The 24,749-nt window shown below is 46.2% G+C and overlaps 1 protein-coding gene across 4 annotated transcripts in view; it reads left to right on the top strand.

The window, feature by feature from the left end:
* TMEM132C (transmembrane protein 132C) overlaps positions 1 to 24,749 on the top strand; it is a 557,469-nt gene that overhangs the window by 155,707 nt on the left and 377,013 nt on the right. The window lies entirely within an intron of this gene.

Here is a 24,749-nt window from a genome sequence, read left to right as displayed (position 1 = left end):
AAACGCTAGCGCACCTTAGTAAAAGGAGCCCTATATGTGTTCACTCACTGTGTGAACCTTTGCAAGCTATGATATGTCTTTCTTGGATGGTACTGTGGAAATTCCCCAACACAAACTCAAGCCCAAACACTGCAAACTCTCCCCAGTTTTCCTGCATAGAATTTCTTCTTCCCTTAATCAGTCACAAAATCCTCTCCCAGCCTTTAAGATTCAGATAATGGATGGACGTTGTGGTCCACCTCTGGGTAGGCCAACGCCGTTTGTCAGAACCCTAAGGGATAGTAGACATGACTTCTAGGCTCTATGTTCTAATGATCTCATTTCCCTCCGTTTCTCATTTTCAGTCTGTTTTGTAGCAGAAGGGATACTCTGTCTATGAGCTATTTAAATTCATGGCACAGTTTGAGAACATTTCAATCTCAATGTTATAAACAGTTCTAGTCAAATGATTACAAAAAGTGAGAGAAAACAGAGTGATGGTTCAGGGTAATATCAACCTTTTAAACGATTCCAGATTTTTCATTTCATTTTGTAATAACACTTATGTTTTCAGAAAGCATTTATTCAAAATATTAAACACCCTATTCAATAAAACATTTATGGTTTCCTTTCATATCTTCTCCGTTGACATTACTCATAAAAGATTCACACCGTAAAAGACAAAAAAATTCAATTCTGAAAGCAGAGATGCCACCATCAAATGAATATAGACTTGGTGTTGAGTCAAATGCCAGTCTGGACCATACTAAACGGCTTTCATCTAAGTGGGCCGTTTGCTGGTTTATTAGCAGAGACCCCAAATGCTACCAAGGTCAAATTGCTTTCTCTTGTTATTGAAATTAGACGAGTACTTGGCCATATTGGCTTTTTTCCACTTTGTCTTTCACATAGACATAGAAATGTAGAAAAATTAAGGCAGATCAAGACCATTTGGCCTATCTAGTATATCTATCCATGTAATTTACTATCCCTTCCTCTCCCTTAGAGATCCAATGTCCTTATACCAATACATTTTTGTCTCCATGACTTCCACTGGGAGGTCATTCCATGCATTCACTATCCTTTCTGTGAAAAAGTATTTTCTGAGGTTACATCTTAGTCCATCCCCTTTCACCTTCATCCTATGCCCCTTCATTCCAGAGCTTCCTTTCAATTGAAAGAGACTCACTTTATGCACATTCATACCACATAGGTATTTAAACATATCCAGTGGCTTAATAAGAATGAGCGGCGCCCAGGGCGGTGGCTCCCCTCCCCCTCCCTCTTCCCAGCCCCCCCCTCCCGCGATGCGCATACACACACCCTTCCCTTTCATATTCCTTTTAAACTTTTCCAGCGTGGGCAGCATGCTGCCCACATTGGCGTCAGCTCCCTTTGTAGGAGCGGGGAATGGGGAGTGAGCTGGTGAGTGGGGGGGGGGGGCAGAGAGGAGGAAAGGTACCGCCGCGCCCTTAGGAAGACCACGCCTGGAGTGGACCACATCCCCTTACTATGCCGCTGAGCATGTCACCCCTATCCCGTCTTTCCTCCAAAGTATACAAACTGAGATACTTTATGACGAAGACCACCGATTGTTTTAGTTGCCTTCCTCTGCACTGATTCCATCCTGTTTATATCTTTTAGAAGGTGCAGCCTTCAGAATTTGAGATGTCAGAGCCACTTTTAATACAAAGTTTATACACCAGCCAGTGGTATAGTAAGGGGTGTGTGGACCGCCCCGGGCGCCAAGTCGGTGGGGATGACATCATCCCTCCCCCTCACCCCGTACCTCCATATTATCTTTGCTAGTTCAAGCAACTTCTAACTGTTGCTCGTGCCAGCCTGGTTCCCCTCTGAATCACTTCCAGGTGACGGGGCCAGGAAGTGACATCAGAGGGAAATCAAATGCTGACACAAGGAGCATGCTTGCAGAAGCCATTCGTGCTGGTGAACATTAAGAGGTACGGGGGGAGGGAGAGTACAAGTGTGGAATGGGGGCAGTAAATAGCGGGGGAACATGGAAGGAGTGGGGGGGCAATGGGGGGATGTACCACCCCAAGTGCCTCCTACCCTTACTACGCCACTGACACCGGCAAGAACAGGAGATTCAATCAATTGTGAGAGACCGGCAAGCTCTGCAGGGCTCCAGGGAGCCTGCCTGTCTATAGTGATTGTAAATACATCACCCCCTACTGGCAGCAATGCATTTGGAGGACAGCTGCTCAGCTTAGAGGAAGCAGTGACCACAGGTGAATATCAGGCCCAAAGAAAACCAACATTCCAAAAAGAAGTACAAGAAACGACCTGAAAGAAACATTTTAAGGTTTCCAGTCTCCATCATACAATAGAAGTGTGCCAGGGATAGTTTTACAACATTTGGCTTTCATTGTAATAACTGCAAATAGATGAGAAATGTAACATGGAAAGGTCATATTCATTAAGGGCTTTTTCACCTTGAGTGGCTGCAGCACAAACTCTTAGTGACTAGGGTACTAAGTTGTTATAATTAAAATGTGTTATGGAGCAATCAACACTCTCTTAGGCTCCCTTAAGACTGGCATGATGGCAATAATGCAGTGTCATTTCTGATATATACTGCGCTGGGGGGCCCTTTTGAGCCTGATTGCAAAGTGCCTCAAAAGTGATGATCACTAAAAGAAAGAGAGAACTGACTCCAGTTAAACTCTCAATAATCGGGCAGGGAGCCACTTTACAATCAGGCAAGTGGTTCCCCAGTGCAGCCTGGGCCCAAATTACCATTTCTTTCTTGGCAACGTGGTAGCTCATATGGGAGTGAAGAGACAGCAGCTAACTCCAAATGACTGTAATAATCTCAAAGTAAAATTTTAAATTGGCAGTTTGAGTTTAAGAAGCTTTTGTTCTTACTGGATTTGTTTTTGTTGGGGTTTTTTTTTGAGGGAGGGAGGGAGGGACCTGGCCGTTTCATGGGTTTTCAGTTCAATTGCAACCAGCACAGGTATCTGGCACAATCAGTCTTCATCTGTAACTACTCAGAATAATCTACAAACTTTGCTTACTCACATTTAAATCCCTTCTATTTAAAACTCCGGCTTTTATTCATAAATTATTAATCCCTTATTCCTCTAATAGAACTTTAAGATCAGATGAACAGCACTTATTAACAATTCCCTTGCTAAAAATAATCAATACGCGTCGACAGTATATCTTTTCAGTCACAGCTCCCCAAACCTGGAATTCTCTCCCCAATTATCTACGTGAAGAACTTAACTTAGAAAAATTTAAAAGTAAACTAAAAACTTTTTTATTTAATGACGCCTTTATTATTTAATACTATTTGGTCTCATTTAATATATTTTTACAAGTCTTGGAACCAATTCTTTTCTCTTTTCTATAACATTTTTTCAATTATCCCCCCTCTTATCTCACCCATATGTGTTTTCCTTTATTTGTTTCCCATTCTGCTCAAATATATTGTAATTTCTCCCCCGACTTATCCTAATGTTTCCAGTTTATCTCGTAACTGTCCATGTCTTGTTTGTTTTTAATTATTTTTAAAACTTCTTTTATATTGTAATTTTAATCATGTGTTAATCGCTTTGAAACCAATAAAGCGATCAATCAAATATATATTAAACTTGAAACTTGAGTTAAAAGTGATGGTCTGCTACCGCAGCCGTTTTGATATGGAATCTAAAAGCCCGAGACATTCTTTAAAAAATTGTGCATGCAAATAAGATCGGCGGACAGCAGCAAAGATTCCCTACATTTGCATGATGGGCACATGCGTAGAAAAACGCTGACCTCCCCCCCCAAAAAAAAAAAAAAATCCAAACACCACATTCTCCTGCTACAACATTGGACGAATGGAAGGGAGAGGAGGGGAGAAGCAACCTCAAATTTTTTTCAATCGCGCATAAAACATGCCTTTCTCTCCCCAAAACTACTATAATTCAGGTAAATCTCGTAATTTGTTTTTAGTGTAAAATTTAATCAAGACCCACAGACAGAAACACACAAGACAAGGGTATCATACACGCGCTCAAGAAGAAATGTTGACTTTTAACAAGCACACACGAAACTTGCCTGTCTCTCCCAAAAACTTAAAAGAAGCGTAATTTTACTACCCTCCACTAAAAATATATGTTTCCCCAAAAATAAGACCTACCCTGAAAATAAGCCCTAGTCCCGGGATTCGCCAGCAGTTTCCCTTTCCTACCTCCCATCCCTTGTGCAGCAGAACCCTTGAGAGCACCCCCCCCCCCCCCCCCCCGAGCACCCGCACTAGCCACACAGCCGAATCCCCATCCTTCCCTCCCTCCCATAAGAACCCCGCCGCGAGCCCTACTTACCTCCCTAAGCAGCGTCGGGCCAGCAGCACTCTAAACAGGCTGCTTCGGCCTTCTCTGCCCGTGAACTCTGCCGCGATACTGATGATGTCATTGGAACTTCACCTTTTGCCTGTGTACATTTTTTGCCGTTGGTTATCCATCTACTCTGCTGTAGTTTTGCTGTTTGTTTCTGCAGAGTTTCTTGCTCTTCTGTTCTTTTTCTAGAACTTGGTCAGAGATCATATTCAGACCGCTACATAACTGGATAATAAATCAGATAAAGGTAGAACAGCAAAAAGGCTGGCACCCCGGTATTGATCTGAATATCACTCATAACTAGATAGCACTTCTGGGTCAGCGTTTTATTTATTTATTTTAAAAAATTATATACTACTTGTTACCAAGCAGTTTCCAATTGAACATGCATAGCATTAAACAGATATCATTACGAAGACAAGAACATCTTACTTTACATCTTCATTAGTAACTACTGAGATATACAGTGGAACCTTGGTTTATGAGCATAATTCGTTCCAGAAGCATGCTCGTAAACTAAATTGCTCGTATATCAAAGCAAGTTTCCCCATAGGAAGTAAGGGAAACTGCTTTGATTGGTTCCACCTCCTCCCCCCCCCTCCACGAGGCTACTGGCGCTGCTCCATTCTCCCCCCCCTTGAGGAATCCGACGCTGTTCCAAACCCCTCCCCGCGATCCAGCTTCCCCCCCCCTGCGAACCAGCATCCCCCCCGCTCGCGTTGCCCCCCTCCACCGCGATCCTACTTTCCCCCCTCCTGAGCAGTCAATGACACCCTTTACCCGACTTGGCACCAGTGCCGGTGCCCGAAGATCCTCCCTCTTCTGGCGCGGCCTGGGCTGGGCGGTGCGTTGGAGATCCTCCTTCTTCTGGGCTGGGCTGGGCTGGGCTGGACTGGCTTTGAGCATTTGCGCATGCTCAAAGCCTTCTGGTCTCGCTCTCAATCTTGGAGAGAGCGAGACCAGAAGGCTTTGAGCATGCGCAAATGCTCAAAGCCAGTCCAGTCCAGCCCAGCCCAGAAGAAGGACTGGCTTTGAGCATTTGCGCATGCTCAAAGCCTTCTGGTCTTGCTCTCTCCGAGATTGAGAGCGAGACCAGAAGGCTTTGAGCATGCGCAAATGCACAAAGCCAGTCCAGCCCAGCCCAGACCAGAAGAAGGAGGATCTCCAATGCACCGCCCAGCCCAAGCCGCGCCAGAAGAGGGAGGATCTTCGGGCACCGGCACTGGTGCCAAGTCGGGTAAAGGGTGTCATTGACTGCTCGGGGGGGGGGGGGGAAGTAGGATCGCGGTGGAGGGGGGCAATGCGAGCGGGGGGGATGCCGGTTCGCTGGGGGGGATGTCGGATCGCCGGGGGGGTGCACTCGTATAGCGAGGCAAGCTCGGTTTACGAGGCACCAAGTTTGCGAATGTTTTGCTCGTCTTGCAAAACACTCGCAAACTGGTGCACTCGTAAACCGAGGTACCACTGTATTACATAAATGCATTAACAAATAACTGTGTTTTCAGCAACTTCTTGAAATTTACACAGTCAGCACAGAGTCGCAAATTCCCTTTTAATGCATATGACAATTTTCACTCCAGCTATTGAGAACATTGTAGCCCTCATCATAGCATAGGGCACTGCCAATTCCCAAGTCACTTTCAATCTCAACCCACCCTCGAAACTCAAAATTCTTCCTGGTCGATATCTTTTCAGTAACATTTGAAAATACACGGGGGCCATCTGATATAGAACTTGATGTACTATGAATAACCCCTTATATTGCACTCTCTGCTCTACCCGAAGCCAGTGTAACTGTATCAAAACAGATGTAATATGGGTTATTCTTAGGGTTACCAGACGTCTAAAGAGAGGCGTAGTCAGTAGAAGGAAGAAGGTGTTGATGCCCCTGTACAGGTCATTGGTGAGGCCCCACTTGGAGTATTGTGTTCAGTTTTGGAGACCATATCTGGCGAAAGACGTAAGAAGACTTGAGGCGGTCCAGAGGAGGGCGACGAAAATGATAGGAGGCTTGCGCCAGAAGACGTATGAGGAGAGACTGGAAGCCCTGAATATGTATACCCTAGAGGAAAGGAGAGACAGGGGAGATATGATTCAGACGTTCAAATACTTGAAGGGTATTAACGTAGAACAAAATCTTTTCCAGAGAAAGGAAAATGGTAAAACCAGAGGACATAATTTGAGGTTGAGGGGTGGTAGATTCAGGGGCAATGTTAGGAAATTCTACTTTACGGAGAGGGTAGTGGATGCCTGGAATGTGCTCCCGAGAGAGGTGGTGGAGAGTAAAACTGTGACTGAGTTCAAAGAAGCGTGGGATGAACATAGAAGATTTAGAATCAGAAAATAATATTAAATATTGAACTAGGCCAGTTACTGGGCAGACTTGCACGGTCTGTGTCTGTGTATGGCCGTTTGGTGGAGGATGGGCAGGGGAGGGCTTCAATGGCTAGGAGGGTGTTGATGGGCTGGAGTAAGTCTTAACAGAGATTTCGGCAGTTGGAACCCAAGCACAGTACCGGGTAAAGCTTTGGATTCTTGCCCAGAAATAGCTAAGAAGAAAAAATTAAAAAAATATATATATATATATTTAAATTGAATCATGTTGGGCAGACTGGATTTACCATTCGGGTCTTTATCTGCCGTCATCTACTATGTTACTATGTCTGGATTTCCCCAGACATGCCCTCTTTGAGGGTCTGGGGGTCCAGACGGCTTTTCAAAACCCGGCCCTTGTTTTGAAAAGCCTCCTCGAATCGCATTGGGCATAGAGGAAATCTACGCATGCGCGGATTTCCTCCCTGCCTGACAAGAGCAGGCAGAGGGGGTTGGGGGTGGGGCTATGGCGGGACAGGGGGCAGGATTAGGGCGTTACAAGGATGGGTGGAACTAGGCAGGCCTTGGGGGGGGGGGGGTTCCAGATTTTCCGATTGCATAATCTGGCAATCCTAGTTATTCTAGAGACACCAGCAATCGGCCTCGCGGCTGAATTCAGCACCACTTGTAACGCCTTACATTTTGTCTTGGCTATTCTAAGAAAAAGTGAGTTGCAATAATCTAATCTTGACAGTATTAGCCCTCGCACTACTGATCTGAAATCGTAGGGTGTCAAAATATGCATCGGAGCATATCCTTCTTGAATGGTCTTCAAAATTTGTTTTCCCATTAGAAGGGCAGAATCCAAGCAAAACCAGTGTTGAAACCAGCTATTCTATACCGGCTGGTACCTGGCTCCCAGCTATTAATATCTGGTTTAATTTTAGTTGTGGTGGTCAATTGTTTTACTCAACTATTGACTGCCATGGTTAAATATCAGGCTCTTAGGTTTTTTGGGGGGGAAGAGGAGCATTGTTGCTGAACACTTTATCCACAAATAGTAATTAATAAGGTTTTATTCCAATTAATATACTTTTCCTTTGTACAGCTGTGCAATCCTCTGATTTCCCTATTGGCAAGAAATATTAAACTACAGAACACAGGTGTAAGGAACTGAGCCATGATTTATCTTGTAGGTACTTTGCATGACAGTACACGATAGATCTTATACTGTTTAGCAGTTTTCAGCTAAGAAGCCCAGCACAATGCGTACGTTCTCCACAGAAACATGGAGGCTATTTATATAAGAAGATGACTAATGTGTGTGGCAGGAAATTGCATGTTATACCACTTTTAACACTGAATGTATACATATATTACTCCATGAAAACCGCATAGATGCAAACTCCATCTGGGTGAACCTCCAAGATGCGGAGCTTTTGAAGCGAAGAACGTGGACATCTTGCAAACCATGGTGTGTGTTCTTTGATAGAGGAAGGGTTTATTTTAAGACCCCGAGAACCCTATTGAGCATCGGAGAATGAACTGCCATGCATATAAGACTGCCTACAAGCAGTCTTGCGTACACGGCAGACTTTTGTATATCTAGGCCTCAGAGAGAGATGTTTACTCCGTCAGAGTAGAAGTACTCTCAACTCCACTGCTGGATCACTCAGAACAGCTTACTCCAGTGGTCTCAAACACGCGGTCCGGGGGCCACATGCGGCCCGCCAGGTACTATTTTGAGGCCCTCGGCATGTTTATTATAATCACAAAAGTAAAATAAAAAACAGTTTCTTGATCATATGTCTTAAGACTTAGCCAAAAGGAAAGATTTATAAACTATAAAGAGTTTTACCTCTTGCCAATCGTCATTTCTTTAATAAGACATGAACTATTTTTCTGAGGCCCTCCAAATACCTACAAATCCAAAATGTGGCCCTGCAAAGGGTTTGAGTTTGAGACCATTGGCTTACTCCGATGCAAATGAGTGTGTCTCTTCGGAAAGAGTCCACATTTCAGAAACAGTACATACTGTACCAAAAGGATAGGATACGCACCCTTCTGAAAGAGTGTGTACTTTTTCTAAATAGTGTATGAGGGTTCATCAATAGTGCACTCACTTGTGATGGGGGGGTTCCTGTTCTTTTGGGACAAAATGACATGAAATAGCATGGAAAATATTGGGGTTTTTAAAAAAATTGATTGGGCTATATTAACTGCCTTTTCATGAAGGGATTTACCCAAAGTGGTGTACAATACATTGAAAAGTAACCAGGTATTTTCCCTAGCTTTCATGGTAGGCTCACAATCTAACTGTGATACTTGGGGCAATGAAGGTTTTGTAGGTACTTAAAGGGCCGCAGAAAAAATAGTTAACGTCTTATTAAAGAAATGACAATTTTGCATGAGGTTAAACTCTTTATAGTTTATAAATCTTTCCTTTTGTCTAAGTCTTAATAATAATATTGCCATTTATAGCTAGAGACACGTGATCAAGAAACTGTTTTATTTTACTTTTGTGATTATGATAAACATACCGAGGGCCTCAAAATAGTGCCTGGCGGGCCGCGAGTTTGAGACCACTGGTTTAAGCAACCTGTCCAGAGTCACAAGGAGCAGGCTGGAATCAAAGTCACAACCTCAGTGAGGCAGTAGCTCTAATCACTAAGCAACTCCTCCCCTTGAGAGCTCCTGTATCTTCCTAATGGTTTCCACTTTCGGTTAGAATTTTCTCAGAAGTCTAACAGACCTTCAACCAGCTTCAACTCCATCTGCATTTTTTAAGGTTTGAAGAAAGGGGGGGGGGAGGTCTTTCAGGGTGGGCACCACTAGACACAAGGAACATGTTTGGTGGGGAAGAGGCTTGCTGTGACATGCTTTTGTATGTCAACTTTTTCGTCAGTGCCTGAGCCAGTTACTGCTGAGGTACTGATAGAAAAGATGACATTGTGCATTGAGCAGCAGATTACTGCCGTGATTTTAATGCAGTATGAATTTGCATGCTCATTAATTTCAGTATGCCGCAGTAATTCTTCTGCATTGGTTTTGTGGTACAGTTTCACTCTACTGCAAATCTTTGTATATCGGCCCCTTAGAATCCTCACCCTCTATAGCAGTGGTCTCAAACTCAAACCCTTTGCAGGGCCACATTTTGAATTTGTAGGTACTTGGAGGGCCGTAGAAAAAAATAGTTAATGTCTTATTAAAGAAATGACAATTTTGCATGAGGTAAAACTCTTTATAGTTTATAAATCTTCCCCCCTCCTCCCCCCTCGAAGGCCTGCATGTTCCTCCCTTCTTTGCAGTGTCCTCCAGCTTCCCCCCTGGCTTCCCGGTCTTAGTTTCAGCTACGGTAATTACCGCAGCCCGCAGAGAAGATTGCCGGTGCTGTAACGTTCCTTGCAAGCTACCATTGGCCTCCGCTGCACATTCCCTCTGCCGCGGTCCTGCCTTTCTTCTGACTTCAGGGTCAGGATCGTGGCAGAGGGAACATGCTGCTGAGAACGATGGCAGCCTGCAAGGATCGCTACAGCACCGACAAATCTCTCTGCAGGTTGCGGTAATTATCTGAAGGTAAGAGCAGGAGGCCAGGGGGGAAGCCGGAGGACACTGCAAAGAGTGGGCAGCACTAGTACAGACAGCACTAATACAGACTGCGGGCCACAAAATAGTACCTGGCGGGCCGCATGTGGCCCCCGGGCCGCGAGTTTGAGACCACTGCTCTATATACTAAACTCTGTTATTTTATTCTGGGACGTACATAGGAAACATCCCCCCTCCCCTCGCAGCCAGAGAGAGAGAGAGGAACAGAGGAGTGCATTTTTATCCTAACACCTGGTTTTCTTGCAACTAGATCCTACTGTAAAACTAATCTAATCCCTATTTCCCATTCATTCGCACCATCCCTCCCACAATGAAAACTGCCCAGCTTCCCTAGGGTCACTTCACTTTCCTTCTCTAGGTAAGAGGGTGAGACATTAGTTTTATCATCAAAATATGCCTCTATTTCCCCTGCACAGCGTATGCCCTTTTCCAAATATACACTAATCTTTTCCCTCCTGCTGCTTTCAACATTTTACATGTACAAATGTTCATAGTTAGTGATTTTCTTTTCCACAGTAAAGTTCAATTATTTGCATATGGCTGTGACCCTTCTCCCTGGCAACACACAGGCACAGAGGGATTAAGATGGGTTTCCAAATCTTAGCAGCTACAAGGTTGAAGAAAATAGTCACTTGAGTATTATCATAAAGGGCAGCTATTTTCTTCAGGCTTCTAGCAGATAAGATTTGGAATTGCATATAAAGTCAATTTTGATAGTACAGCACCGCACAATTTGGCAGCATTCCATAAAATGTTGTGATCCCTGAGGCAGGTGACCATCACCGAGACTTCCTTTCACCTTTTTGTGGATTCCCATTGTCTTACCCTACTTCTCATCTTATCTTGGAGCTATTTTATGTTTAAATGTTTTTATTAAAGTTTTCAGTAACAAAAGAACCACTGCCACTTCAACAGTACTATACAGAGCAGACATCCAAACAATACAGTCCCCCACCCCCCAATATACAATCGGCAATCCTGTGATACACAAAAATATCTCCAAAACTCGTGACTCAAGAGTTCAGAATTCTACTGCGAGCATTAGGTGTAAGATCAGACCAAAATGGTTCCCAAATAGCACAAAATCTGCGTCCTTTAGCAGATTCCAAATCTAGTTGACCACGGCTTGAGTAATCAGTAGAGATCTCCATTGGGCTACTGAAGGCCCATCCGATGTCATCCAGGCCAATAGAATCGCCTTTATGCCCAACAATATCGCTCGGTCCACAAATGCTGACATATGACGGGTTGGAGTCAGTGCTTTCCGATGGTAACCAAAGAGCATCTGCAGAGTAGGAACCCAAGTTCGGCCCCAGATGCAGGAGCCAAAGCTACCCAAGGATCTCCAAAAGGCAAGCACTAACGAAGCATATGGTGAGGCACATTTCAAACAACAATGTGTGGGAGTAATCCGCATTCGAAACACTCGAATGGGAGAGATATAAAGGTGCAATAGGAATTTTTGTTGAAGTTCCCAATGAGTAATATCAAAGATAAGTTTCAATGACTTCTTCAAGGCTTTACCCAGGTGAAGAGCAGTAATAATGCAGCGTAAGTCAGTGGATCACAATTTTGCCAGTATATCAAGGTTTATGCCTGTCTGGCAGTCCAGCAACCCAACTTGGTGAAATTGTAAAGGAATTGCGGCCTGGGCCGAGAGACTAAACATTTCTGAGAGCACTTCCTTACCATTTTCTGTAATATGCTGAGAATCAAAAGAATGAATATAATGCTTAACCTGAAAATAATGAAATACATCAGAGGGTGGTAACCGGTACAATTGTTGCAATTGAGCAAAAGTGAACAGGCCTCCCTCATCTGTATACAATTCAAAGAGAAATTGTAAACCCTTGATCTTCCAGGATCATAAAGGCTGACAATGAAGACCTGGCAAAAAGTTGCCATTGCCCTGAATAGGTAAATAAGGAGAGATCCCAGAAGACAAATGGAGGGCACGGCACACCTAATGCCAAGTCCTGCACGCAGACTGAAAAATGGGATAGGTGGCAAGAGGTTTACGGAGGGCATTAACATGAAGCACGTAACTGTAGTGGTAGGGAAGCAATAGGGAAATTTCCATCGGGGTATCAGAGAAAAAAGAAGTGCCTCTAAACCAGTCATTGATATGGCGCAAAGGCATACCAATGAATATTGAGCAAGCCATAACCACCCTTCTCCTGCGGCAGGCAAGAGCGAGCATAGGGGAGCCTTGCCCTCCATCCAGCTCTCAAAAACTTTTAAATTGCAGCAATTAATTTCAATTCCTGTTGTCTAGAAAGCAAAGAGGTAAAACCTGAAAGCGGTATAACCAGCAGGGGAAAAGGACCATATTATACAGGGCCACCCTACCTGAGATTGATAGAGGGAATGCTGCCCATATTCTCAACAGGTTAAGAGAGTCACTCAGCAGAATATCAAAGATTTTAGCATACAATAGAGAGAGGTCTCTGGGAAGACCAAGTATTTAAATGACTCAGGGGCCCAGGAGAAAGGGAACTCACCTTCCCAGGACTCTTGTACTGAAGCCGGAAGGGCCAGCACCACAGATTTCTGCTTATTTAAAGAAAACCCCAAATAAAATTTAAACTCATCTAAAGCATGCAATAAATGTGACAAAAGTGAGTGCGGATTGTCAAGGTGAACAGCAAGTCATTAGCAAATGCCATGACTTTGATAGTAAATGTAGAAACATCAATTCCCGTAATGTCAGTATCTCTCCTAATTGTGCAGAGAAGGGGCTCCAAATAAAGCAAAAATAAGAGCGGGGACAAGGGACAACCCTGTTGCGTGCCACGCCCAAGGGAAAAGAGTCAGTACAGATGTCATTGACTAACAGTCGCGCTAATGGAAAAGCATATAAAGTCTGAAGGGCCCGCAGAAACCCGCCTTGCATTCCCATAAATTCCAGTACCCCAAAAAGATATCGCCAATCAACCTGGTTGAAGGCTCTGGCCGCTTCTAAGCTGACCATCAAGGCTGGAATATGGTGAGACTGAACATGAGCCATGGCAATGATTGCCCTACGGACATTTAAGACTGGCTGTCACCCCTGAACGAATCCTACTTGATCTGAATGAATTAAACGAGATAAATAGGCCAATAAACGAACAGCTAATAATTTAGCCAAGATTTTCAGATTCACTTTTAACAGTGAGATGGGGCGATAAGCATCTGGATCCAGGGCATCCTTACCAGGCTTCAATATCAGAGTAATAAAAGCTTCATTAGTGTTGTCTGCCAATCTGCCCCGGTCCACCACAGACCATAGTCTTTTAACAGTCCCCCCAGAGTCGGAGATAACATTTTATAAAATTCCGGCGTGAATCTGTCGGGTTCTGGCGCAGAGGCATTACGTTGGGTTGTGATGGCAGTAAGTATTTCTTTTAAGAGTTAGGGTCGCATTAAGGGATGCTAATTCAATATCAGATAATTTCAAAAGCCCTGAGTCCTCCAAATAGTCTTTTAATTCCAAACCAAGGTCCCGGGGCCCCGGCCTATAGAATTCTTGAAAATGAGTGTAAAGAACATTAGCTATGCGATCACGTTTGTGGTGCACTATTCCACGCTCATCCCGAAGCCCAGAAATACAATGAGATCCCAATGCACATTTAGTGAGTTGAGCTAAGAGCTTACCCGGGCGATTACCATAACGGGAATATTTATATTTATAGTAGTACAGTAGTTTCTTGGTACGTTCATGTATTAATGTGTTGAGCGCAGCCTCAGTGGCTGTCAAAGCTTCCCTGGTAACCCTGGACGGGGAGGCAATATAAAGGCGTTTAGCCCCTCGAAGTTCGCACTCCAGATTAATAATACCCCGCGGTATTCTACAGATCCGTGCAATGACGTAAGCTATACAGTCACCCCGTATTACTGCCTTGGCTGCATTCCAAAACAATTCTGGCTCCCCCCACATGTTGTATATTATTATTATAGTAATCTTCCCACTTGTTCTGCAAGTATTCTCGAAAATGAGTATCCTAAAATAGATAATTGGGAAACCTCCAGTGCTGTGGAACCCGCAGCCCAAATCCTAAATTAATATCCACCCAAATCAAAGAATGGTCAGAAACAATTGAAGGACCAATATCAGCCCCATCAAGCCGCACAAATTCCTCACTAGAGGATAATATGTAATCTATTCTAGAATAAGTCCCATGGGCGGTGATCTATGTGTATAATCTCGGACTTAGGGGGTTATACAATCGCCTTGGATCAACCAAATTCAAAGCTGTACATAAGTAGGGAACTTCCCTAGCACCGTCTCCACTCTGCGCCTGGCCAGGTGTAGACCAATCTAAAGTGGCATCCAAAACCTGATTTAAATCCCCAGCTAGGAACAGGGGAAGGTCAGTTCGTGTGGACATCAGCCCCACAAGATGTTCAAGGCCATAAACATTGAAAAGGTAAAATTTATAGTGACAAATCGGAATTTGTAGAAGGAGATAGCGGCCCAATGGGTCCTGTGCTAAAATATGTACTGTGTGAGGCAATGATTTGCGTATTAAGACTACTACTCCCACCTTTTTGTGAGGGGACGTCACCGCACAAACCGCGCTCACCCATGTTTTGCGCAATTTTTGATGTTCAGTGAGGAAAGGCGTGTCTCTTGCAGACATACTATATCTGCCTTATAACGCTGCAGTTGTGCTAAAATTTTAGTTCGCTTCATGGGCGACGTAATCCCTGCAACATTCCAGGATATCAATCGTAAATGATTAGGATCACCCAGTAGAGAAAAAAAAGGAACCTAGAACTGAAAATTGCAGCGTATCACATAAGAAGTCTCAGAGGCCCAGCCTCCCCCAGAACCTCAGAACCCAAATACACCTCAAAAATAGAGCCACTATGTACGCAGGAGTAAACACAGCAAATATCAAATATAACTCAGGATTGAACAGGAATATAGAGGAAAACAATCCCGCTGTATCCCCCACCCCACCCATCCTCCCTCAACTTCCCCACTAAACCACCCACCCATCCCCACAACTATTGGGTAACACATCTCATACCCCATCTTGGAGAAGAGAAGGTGCAGTCACGTTTTCAATGTGATCCCGAGCCCCGGATCACACCTGTAAGAAATGCAAAACATCAACCTTTAACCTATACCACAGTAAAAGAGCTCCAAAATTCAAAGGCAAAGTCTCTGTAATGTCCAAGGATAAATCTGACCCCTGCATGAGAGACATGTACATAAAGCTCACCCTTCAACCAAAAACTGATGGAGACAAGGACCTCCAAGGCACAAAGGCCAGGGCCCCCCGCCCATAGTTAACAGCCAATTCGTAACAGCAAAAAATAGATGGATAGTACTATCCAGCTCACTGGCAGCGAGATCAGGATGGGTGATCCATAGGGGCCAAATGAGTATTAATATAAGTATCCGCCTTGGAGAAGGTAGTGAAGGTCTTCCAAGTACCATGGGAAAAGATCCGCAAAACAGCTGGATAAAGGAACATAAACCGGATCTTTTTCTCCGCCAAGCATCCACAGAGCAAATAAAAAGGTTTATGCTTTTCTGTGAGGGCCTGGGAATAATCCTGGAAGATACGTACAGGAGAATCATCATATTTCAAAGTGTCATTAAGCATTTTATACTTGCGTAGAATTTCCACCTTTTGGTTGTAATTGAGGGGCTTAATGATTACCTATCTCGGGCATGTTTCTCTGGTTTGTAGGCATCCCAGGCGGTGGTCTCGCTCAAGTCGGATAGGCCCCGAAGAGGAAAATAATCAGCCAGCCACACTTCCAATGTTTCCAACAACGCGGAGTCCGCCACAATCTCAGGGATACCCAGAAGGCAAAGGTTTGAGCATCGGGAGCAATTCTCCAGATCCTCCAACCGCTCTGTGTGCAGTCGGGTAAGCTCCTGCAGTGTTCGGATGTCAGCGGTTTGCACTGTCTGGCCATCATCTAGTGTGGAGACTCTTGTCTCCAACTCAGTGGTGCGGGGGGGGTGGTTTCCGTGAGCAAGGACTCCAAATGTAGTAGCTGCTCAAAAAGTCTGTCGATCCCCGGCTGCATCGCAGCTGTAACCGCACGGGTCAGATCCTGCAAGGCTTCGGCAGAAAATTGGTTAATCTCAGAAATCGCTCCCAGTGCCATTTTGTCATCCCCGACGCGGGAGCGGTCACAATTTTTTTTCACCAGCTTCGAGGCCATATCACCCTGCGATTGTGTTAGGTATTTGTCTATGCATTAGAGAAGCAGAAACGCTGCAACGGCTGCAAAAATAAACAACTTCGGGGCCGAAAAAAAAAAGGCTAGGTAGACTCTAAAATTGAAAGGGGATAGATTCTGTACGAACATAAGGAAGTTCTTCTTTACCCAGAGAGTGGTAGAAAACTGGAACGCTCGGAAGTTCAGGCAAAGAACGTCCTTCCAGGCTCACTGTGTCACGTGACCCCCGGAGCTATTTTATAAGAACCTTTTTACCCACATGTATGGCCATATACACATGAAAATTGATTTGTGAAACGACCCCCTTAATGTGGGAACACCCACACACTGGAATCTTAGCTACTAGAAGCTGAACAGCCTTGCACTACTCCCAATCCCAAGTCTGCCCCGAACAATCTTCATTTAGATTCCCTGACTACTTATAGAAATCAGGTTGCAACTGTTAATTAAATCCCTGATTACTTGCCTAATTAAACACAGCGGTGGCTGGTAGAGCCCTACAATTTGACCCATGCAGCTGGTAGGAAAACCTCATCTCTCTGGGAGCAAGGCGTTCAGAAGTAATAAGAAGCCCTTGCCAGTGGCATACCTAGGGTATGTGGCACCCGGGGCCCATCATTTTTTGACCCCCCCCCCATGTAAAAAAATATTTTTTGTAATGACCATGAAACGGAATAAATGGTCAGAATAGAAACAGGCAGTGAAAATTTTCTTATATTCCAAACATAACATAAATTATGTCTGAATTGTCATGACATCAGAAGTACATATGGAGTAGTTGCAGGTGATGCTTGGGACAGTTCTGATTGTGTTAGTTCGGTTTTATGTGTTTTTTGAATAGAAGGGTTTTTATTTCTTTTTGAAGGTTTTGCAGTATGTGGTTGATATCAATTGGTTGTAGAGTTGGGGGTCGAGTGTTGCAGCTCAAATGGCTAGGAGGTTGTCGAACAGTTTTTTTCTTTTGACGTTTTTGGTTGGAGGGTGTGTGAATGGTGCGTGAGTTCTCCTATGTCTGTTTGAAGTGGATTGAATTATTTAGCTGAAGAAATTAGTTACCCCCTCATCCCACACACATTAATTCTCTTCCATTTTTGTTCCCATTATAAAAAACACTGATAAGTTCCCAGAAAAAAAATACATTAAAATAAGAAGTGAAAACAAAGGCCCCTACAAATGAGAACATAACATAAGAATAGCCTAACTGGGTCAGACCAATGGTCCATCATGCCCAGTAGCCCATTCTCATGGTAGCCAATCCAGGACACTAATACCTGGTCATAACCCAAAGAGTAGCAACATTCCATGCTACCGATCCAGGGCAAGCAGACACTTCCCCCATGTCTTAATAACAGATTATGGACTTTTCCTCCAGGAATTTGTCCAAATCTTTCTTAAAACCAGCTACACTATCTGCTTTTACCATAACTTCTGGCCACTTCATTTTTAAGTTTAGATCTTTCCTTTCAAACAGAGACCTTGCTAGATGTCAAATACAGCACAAGTTAACTTCACATGGACTTAGCTGTGCAGGAAATGTGAATCTCCTCATACACCCACCATATAGTGCAAAAATGTGCAAAGGTCTGTTTTTTTCTTTCGATCACTACATAGCCTAATGCCACACAAGCAGCGCTGTTACAAACATATTCTGTAGGTCAATGCTAAGGATAACAAAGTTTCCTTCCTTGGACCAGAAGGAGATACTGATAAACCATTGGAAGAGATCCCAAAACAACACCCAAAGACCCACTCAGTGTGTGAACCAGTTGAGTGGAATGGACTAACTGGGGGGTGGAAATGGGCCCGGAGTTTGCTCAGCAGAATTTCCCAGACCACCTCTTCCTCTCAACACATTGACACGCTGCCACCACCACCACTAGGAACACCTCACTGGGTAGGCCAGCTATGCTATAAACTTTATAAAACACATTATTATATTTTCTTATAAAGCACATATTTTAACTGAACACTCTGACATCTTCAGCCTTTCCATTCACAAAAATAGAAGGAAGAAAAGTTCCCATTTCCTGCTGTCTCATGTCCCCGGCCTATACAATATTTTTTTTCTGCAGTCCCTTCAAAAGTCTGACCAAATCCTCGTTTCACTTGCATTATAAAGTACTGAGGATGCCATCTCTCCCCAATCCCAGGTCCTAAAGTCTAAGTCAGTAGCGCAAACTAATGCTGCCAGATTCAGGAAAAAAAATTTTGATTCGATTCAGCCTATTGAATTGGTTTTTCAATTCGATTTTCCTGCCCAGTTGGGTGATTTTTTTCAAAACTCCTGGTGGGTTTTATAGCTTTTTCACCCCCTTTGGCTTCTCCTAACCACATTGGCGCTGTGGTGTAAATAAAATAAAGAAACAAAAAGGACTTTTCCTCTCTCTGTTAAATCCTAGCTCACGTTTGCAGTCCAACACCAGCTCTGGCAGGATACACATTTCAAATCTGACATATTATAATCACAAAACAGAAAATAAAATTAATTTTTCTACCTTTTGTTGTCTGGTTATATTTCAAATCTTGTTGGTCCAAGGCTCTGTTTTTCTTCTGATAACTTGCTTGCCAGGGTCTCCTTCTTTCTTCTTTCTGCATGCTAACCATCCATCTGCCAACTCTGTCCTCCCTTTCCATTTCCCTTCCCTCCCCAGGAAGTCTGGTATCTTTCCTTTTTTTCATCTCCCTCCACAGATCCACCTTTTCTTAACTACCCTTTCATCCGGCATCTCTCCCTCCTTCCCCACCACCCCAGAGTCCACCATCTCTCCCTTTCTTTTCCCAATTACCCTCCTATCCAGTATCTCTATCCCTCCTCCACACCATCCCTTGTGTCCAATTTCTCTCCCTTTCTGTTCCTTCCGTCCCTAAATCCCATGGTCCATCATCTCTCTCCCTCTCCTCTATTTTCAGACCCATTATTTCTTCCTCCCCCCCAAAATTTTGGCATTACTCAGACTGGCAATGGGTCACGAGCGGAGTTCCACAGGGGTCGGTGCTGGGACCGCTCCTATTCAATATATTCATTAACGACCTGGAGGCAGGAACAAAATGTGAAGTTATTAAATTTGCGGATGACCCCAAACTATATCGCAAGGTAAAGAACATGGAGGACTGCGAAGATCTCCAAAAAGATCTGACAACACTGGAAAAATGGGCCAAAAAGTGGCAAATGAGTTTCAACATAGGGAAATGCAAGGTCATGCATATAGGGAAAAAAAAAACCGATGTTCACTTACAAAATGGGGGGATCAGCGCTAGGGGTGAGCGACCTTGAAAGAGACCTGGGAGTGATGGTAGACGCAACATTGAAGGCATCGGCGCAGTGTGCCACGGCCTCAAGGAAAGCAAACAGAATGTTGGGTCTCATTAAGAAAGGTATCACGACCAGGGCAAAGGAAGTCATCCTGCCACTGTATCATGCTATGGTGCGCCCGCACCTGGAGTACTGTGTTCAGTTCTGGTCGCCGTACCTCAAGAAGGACATGGAGGTACTTGAGAGGGTCCAGAGAAGAGCAACTAAGCTGATAAAGGGCATGGAGGACCTCTCATATACTGACAGACTGAAAAAGCTGGGCTTTTCTCCCTGGAAAAGCGGAGACTTAGAGGAGACATGATCTGTCATTTTTAAATCTAATGTAAACCGTCCAGATATTTGCTTGATGGTCGGTATATTAAAATCTAATAAACTTGAAACTTGAAACATGATAGAAACCTTCAAGATCATGAAGGGCATAGAGAAAGTAGACAGGGACAGATTTTTCAAATTCAGGGGATCAATAAGTACAAGGGGACACTCAGAGAAATTGAAAGGGGAGAGGTTTAGAACAAACGCCAGGAAGTTCTTTTTCACACAGAGGGTGGTGGATACATGGAACGCGCTACCAGAGGATGTGATAAACAGGAGCACGCTACAGGGGTTCAAAGAAGCCTTGGATAGGTACTTGGAAGACAAAGGGATTGAGGGGTACAGATAAGAGTAGAGGTAGATTATAGGGATGGGATTAGAGGTAAGTTACAAAATTAATCAGGGACCACTGTTCAGGCATTAGGCCTGATGGGCCGCCGCGGGAGCGGACCGCTGGGCAGGATGGACCTCTGGTCTGACTCAGCGGGGGCAACTTCTTATGTTCTTATATGCACGTCTCTTTGAACACCCCTTCCCTCCGTGTACTTCTAAACCAGGGTCCCCCCCAAAGGCCTGTCCCCCCTTAAAGGTCTGCCTGTCCCCCCTTGAAGGCCTGCACCCCCCTTGAAGGCCTGTCCCACCCCTTTGTAGGCCTGTCCCCCCCCTTGAAGGCCTGTCCCCCCCTTGTAGGCCTGTCCCCCCCCTTGTAGGCCTGCCTGCCTGTCCCCCCCTTGAAGGTCTGCACCCCCCGAAGGCCTGCACCCCCCTGAAGGCCTGTCCCACCCCCTTGTAGGCCTGTCTCCCCCTTGTAGGCCTGTCCCCCCCCTTGTAGGCCTGCCTGCCTGTCCCCCCTTGAAGGCCTGCACCCCCCTTGAAGGCCTGTCCCACCCCTTTGTAGGCCTGTCCCCCCCCCCTTGAAGGCCTGTCCCCCCCCTTGTAGGCCTGTCCCCCCCCCTTGAAGGCCTGCCTGCCTGTCCCCCCCTTGAAGGTCTGCACCCCCCCGAAGGCCTGCACCCCCCTGAAGGCCTGTCCCACCCCCTTGTAGGCCTGTCTCCCCCTTGTAGGCCTGTCCCCCCCTTGTAGGCCTGCCTGCCTGTCCCCCCTTTGAAGGCCTGTTCCCCCCCCTTGAAGGTCTGCACCCCCCTGAAGGCCTGCACCCCCCCGAAGGCCTGTTCCCCCCCTTGAAGGTCTGCATCCCCCTGAAGGCCTGTCCCCCCCCTTGAAGGCCTGTCCCACCCTTGTAGGCCTGTCCCCCCCTTGAAGGCCTGCCCGCCTGTCCCCTCCTTGATGGCCTGCCTGCCTGTCCCCCCCTTGAAGGCCTGTCCCCCCTTGAAGGCCTAAACCCCCTTGAAGGCCTAAACCCCCCGAAGTCCTGCCCCCCCTTAAGGCCTGCACCCCCCTTGAAGGCCTGCACCCCCCCCCGAAGGCCTGTCCCCCCTTGAAGGCCTGTCCCACCTCCTTGTAGGCCTGTCCCACCCCCTTGTAGACCTGTTCCCCCCTTGAAGGCCTGCCTGCCCCCCTTGAAGGCCTGCCTGCCCCCCCTTGAAGGCCTGTCCCTCCCCCTTGAAGCTGCACACCCCCCCCGAAGGCCTGTCCCCCCCCTTGAAGGCCTGTCCCACCCTTGTAGGCCTGTCCCCCCCTTGAAGGCCTGCCCGCCTGTCCCCTCCTTGATGGCCTGCCTGCCTGTCCCCCCCCTTGAAGGCCTGTCCCCCCCTTGAAGGCCTAAACCCCCTTGAAGGCCTAAACCCCCCCGAAGTCCTGCCCCCCCCTTAAGGCCTGCACCCCCCTTGAAGGCCTGCACCCCCCCCGAAGGCCTGTCCCCCCTTGAAGGCCTGTCCCACCCCCTTGTAGGCCTGTCCCACCCCCGTGTAGACCTGTTCCCCCCTTGAAGGCCTGCCTGCCCCCCTTGAAGGCCTGTCTGCCCCCCCTTGAAGGCCTGTCCCTCCCCCTTGAAGCTGCACACCCCCCCCGAAGGCCTGTCCCCCCCCCCCCTTGAAGGCCTGCCTCCCCCCTTGAAGGCCTGCCTGCCTGCCTGTCACCCCCCTCTCCCTTGAAAGCCTGCCTGCCTGCCCGCCCGCCCCACCCCGAAGGACCGCTCGCCCCCCTGGCCTCCCCGCACCACCTATGAAGCAGCACTACCTATGCTCTCGACCTTGCCGTTCAATCCCCCCCCACCACCCCCGAAGGACCGCTCGCCCCACTGACCTTCCTGCACCACCTATGAAGCAGCCGCAGCAGAATCGCGACATCAGCGATCCCTGCGCTGCTTAGGCGCTGCTTCCTGCGCCGCGGTCCCGCCCGTCCACTGACGTCAGAGGAGGGGCGGGACCGCGGCGCAGGAAGCAGCGCCCAAGCAGCTCAGGGATCGCTGATGTCGCGATCCTGCTGCGGGCTGCTTCACAGGTGGTGCAGGAAGGTCAGTGGGGCGAGCGGTCCTTCGGGGGTGGGGGGGGAATGAACGGCAAGGCCGGGAGCACCCCCTCAGGGCTGGCACCCGGGGCGGACCGCCCCTCCAGCCTTCCCCCTTGGTACGCCACTGGCCCTTGCAAAGCTTCAGCTTGATTATCTGATAAGGACGGTCTGTTATTTGCAATGACTTGAGCATATTGTTATAACCTGCAAACAATCAGAAAACATATGATTATTTCTGGGATTTTTTATTCCCGATAATAGTTTTTATTTATGTTTTAATTATTTATATACTAGTTTATATATAAATATTATTATAAATTTAATTACTAAAATTAGATTATAACGAGCAAAAATAGTGTATAAAAAGTGCTCAGAGTCTTATCTCTTGCATGCGAGCCACGTTGAGATCAAAGAGGGACCATCATAACACTTTGATGTCCCTTATGTTCTAAATATTGATCTGTTATAGTATGACCAATACTCTAGTGCAGGGGTGCCCACACTTTTTGGGCTTGCGAGCTACTTTTAAAATGACTAAGTCAAAATGATCTACCAACAATAAAAATTTTTTTAAAAACCCACAAAGCACACTGAAAGGCAGAGAAAATGTTAATTATCATTCATATTCCGGGTTTTTTTTCAAAGAGGTCAAGGCAGATGACTCTATGCAATGTCACCTCAATAACAACCATACAAAAATAGACAAATATAGCCCCTCCCTTTTTACTAAACCACATAGCAGTTTTTAGTGCGGGGAGCTGCGCTGAATGCCCCACACTGCTCTCGACGCTCATAGGCTCCCTGCGCTAAAAACCGCTATTACGGTATAGTAAAAGGGAGCCATAGTGCAAAATATAGACAGCAGATATAAATTCTCAAAAAAGACACATTTTGATCACTAAATTGAAAATAAAATCATTTTTCCTACTTTTGTTTGGTGATTTCATGAGTCTCTGATTGCACTTTCTTCTTCTGACTTCTCACTTCACTCTGGCTGCACTTCTGACATCTTCTGACCAGCCCACTCCTGCATCCAATATTTCTTCTCTTCTTTCAGCCTCCTATATGCTTTCTCTCTTCCAGACCTCATTCTCTCCCCCAACTTTTTCTTTCTTTCTCCCTGCCTCCTGTTCTTTCTTTCTCTCTCTCTTCATGCCCACTTTCTTTCTGTCTCCCTGTTGCTTTTTTCTTTCTGTATCCCTGCCTGCCCCCTTTGTTTCTTTCTCCCTGCCCTCCCCCAAGCCACTAGGTTTGCCGTCGCCACCAGGAAACAGGCCTCCAAGCCACCGCCCCCCAAGCTCTCCATGCAGAATCCTTGCACTGACCAGCATTCTGCTCCCCTTCAATTCTGATGTCGGAGAGGAAGATCCGAGCCAGCCAGGCAGCGATTGGCTGGCCCAGAAATTCCTCTCCGATGTCAGAATTGACGTCAGGGAGAGGAATACTGGTCAGCGTGAGGCTTCTGCAGGCCCAAATCTCCGGACGCCCAGGGCCGAGGAAAAGAAAAAAAGCCAGTCTTCCATGAGAGCCGTTCCAGTGTCTTTTTAGCACGACACTTAGAAGAATGCATAGCCCCTCCCCCCCCCCAACAATAGGAACCAGCTCAACTTCCCATTTTCAGGCTCAAGATGTCAGAGCAGCAGCAGCAGCTCCGGCATTTTGTGGCAGAGCACCTCCTGCTCCCGACCGCCTTTCTCCAGTCTGGCTTGTCGATTCCGCCAGGGGCAGCCGGCGCTCAGCTCTCCAGGGTCGTGACTTCCCTAGACCTCCCTCCCGCCATCTCCCGAAGGAAGTGACATCATCCCCCAGTTGGAAGATGGGTTCTGGCAGTCGGGCAAGGAAGGGCGCAGCGAGAATGAGTGTGCGTGAAGTGATGACCGATGGGGAACCTTGGAGAGAGGAAGGCTGATCGGCCGGTCGATTGGGACGGCAACACCAGTCTATCACGGAACCCTGGATGGGCTCCGCGATCGACTCGCATTGCCTTCCCGATCGATCGGTCGATCGCGATCGATGTATTGGGCACCCCTGCTCTAGTGCATACTATTTTCTCATATATTATTGAAACAATTAATAAAACATGTTGCACTTATCTTAAGAGATGGTCTTATCTCGTGGCTCCGCAGGCTGGCTTTTTTTGAAAACCATACATGGTAACAGTGCAAAACTGCAAAAGTGCAGTAGTGCCAATGTGCATTATTTTCAACTCCTCAGAAATTCTCAACTCCTCAACTCAGTCCTGAGTTTCGCTATAAATGGCTTCTTCAGGAGGAGTGCATACTCGA

This window comes from Geotrypetes seraphini, chromosome 8, assembly GCF_902459505.1.
Source record: "Geotrypetes seraphini chromosome 8, aGeoSer1.1, whole genome shotgun sequence".
Lineage (NCBI taxonomy): Eukaryota > Metazoa > Chordata > Amphibia > Gymnophiona > Dermophiidae > Geotrypetes > Geotrypetes seraphini.
This window is presented reverse-complemented; position numbering and strand designations above follow the sequence as displayed.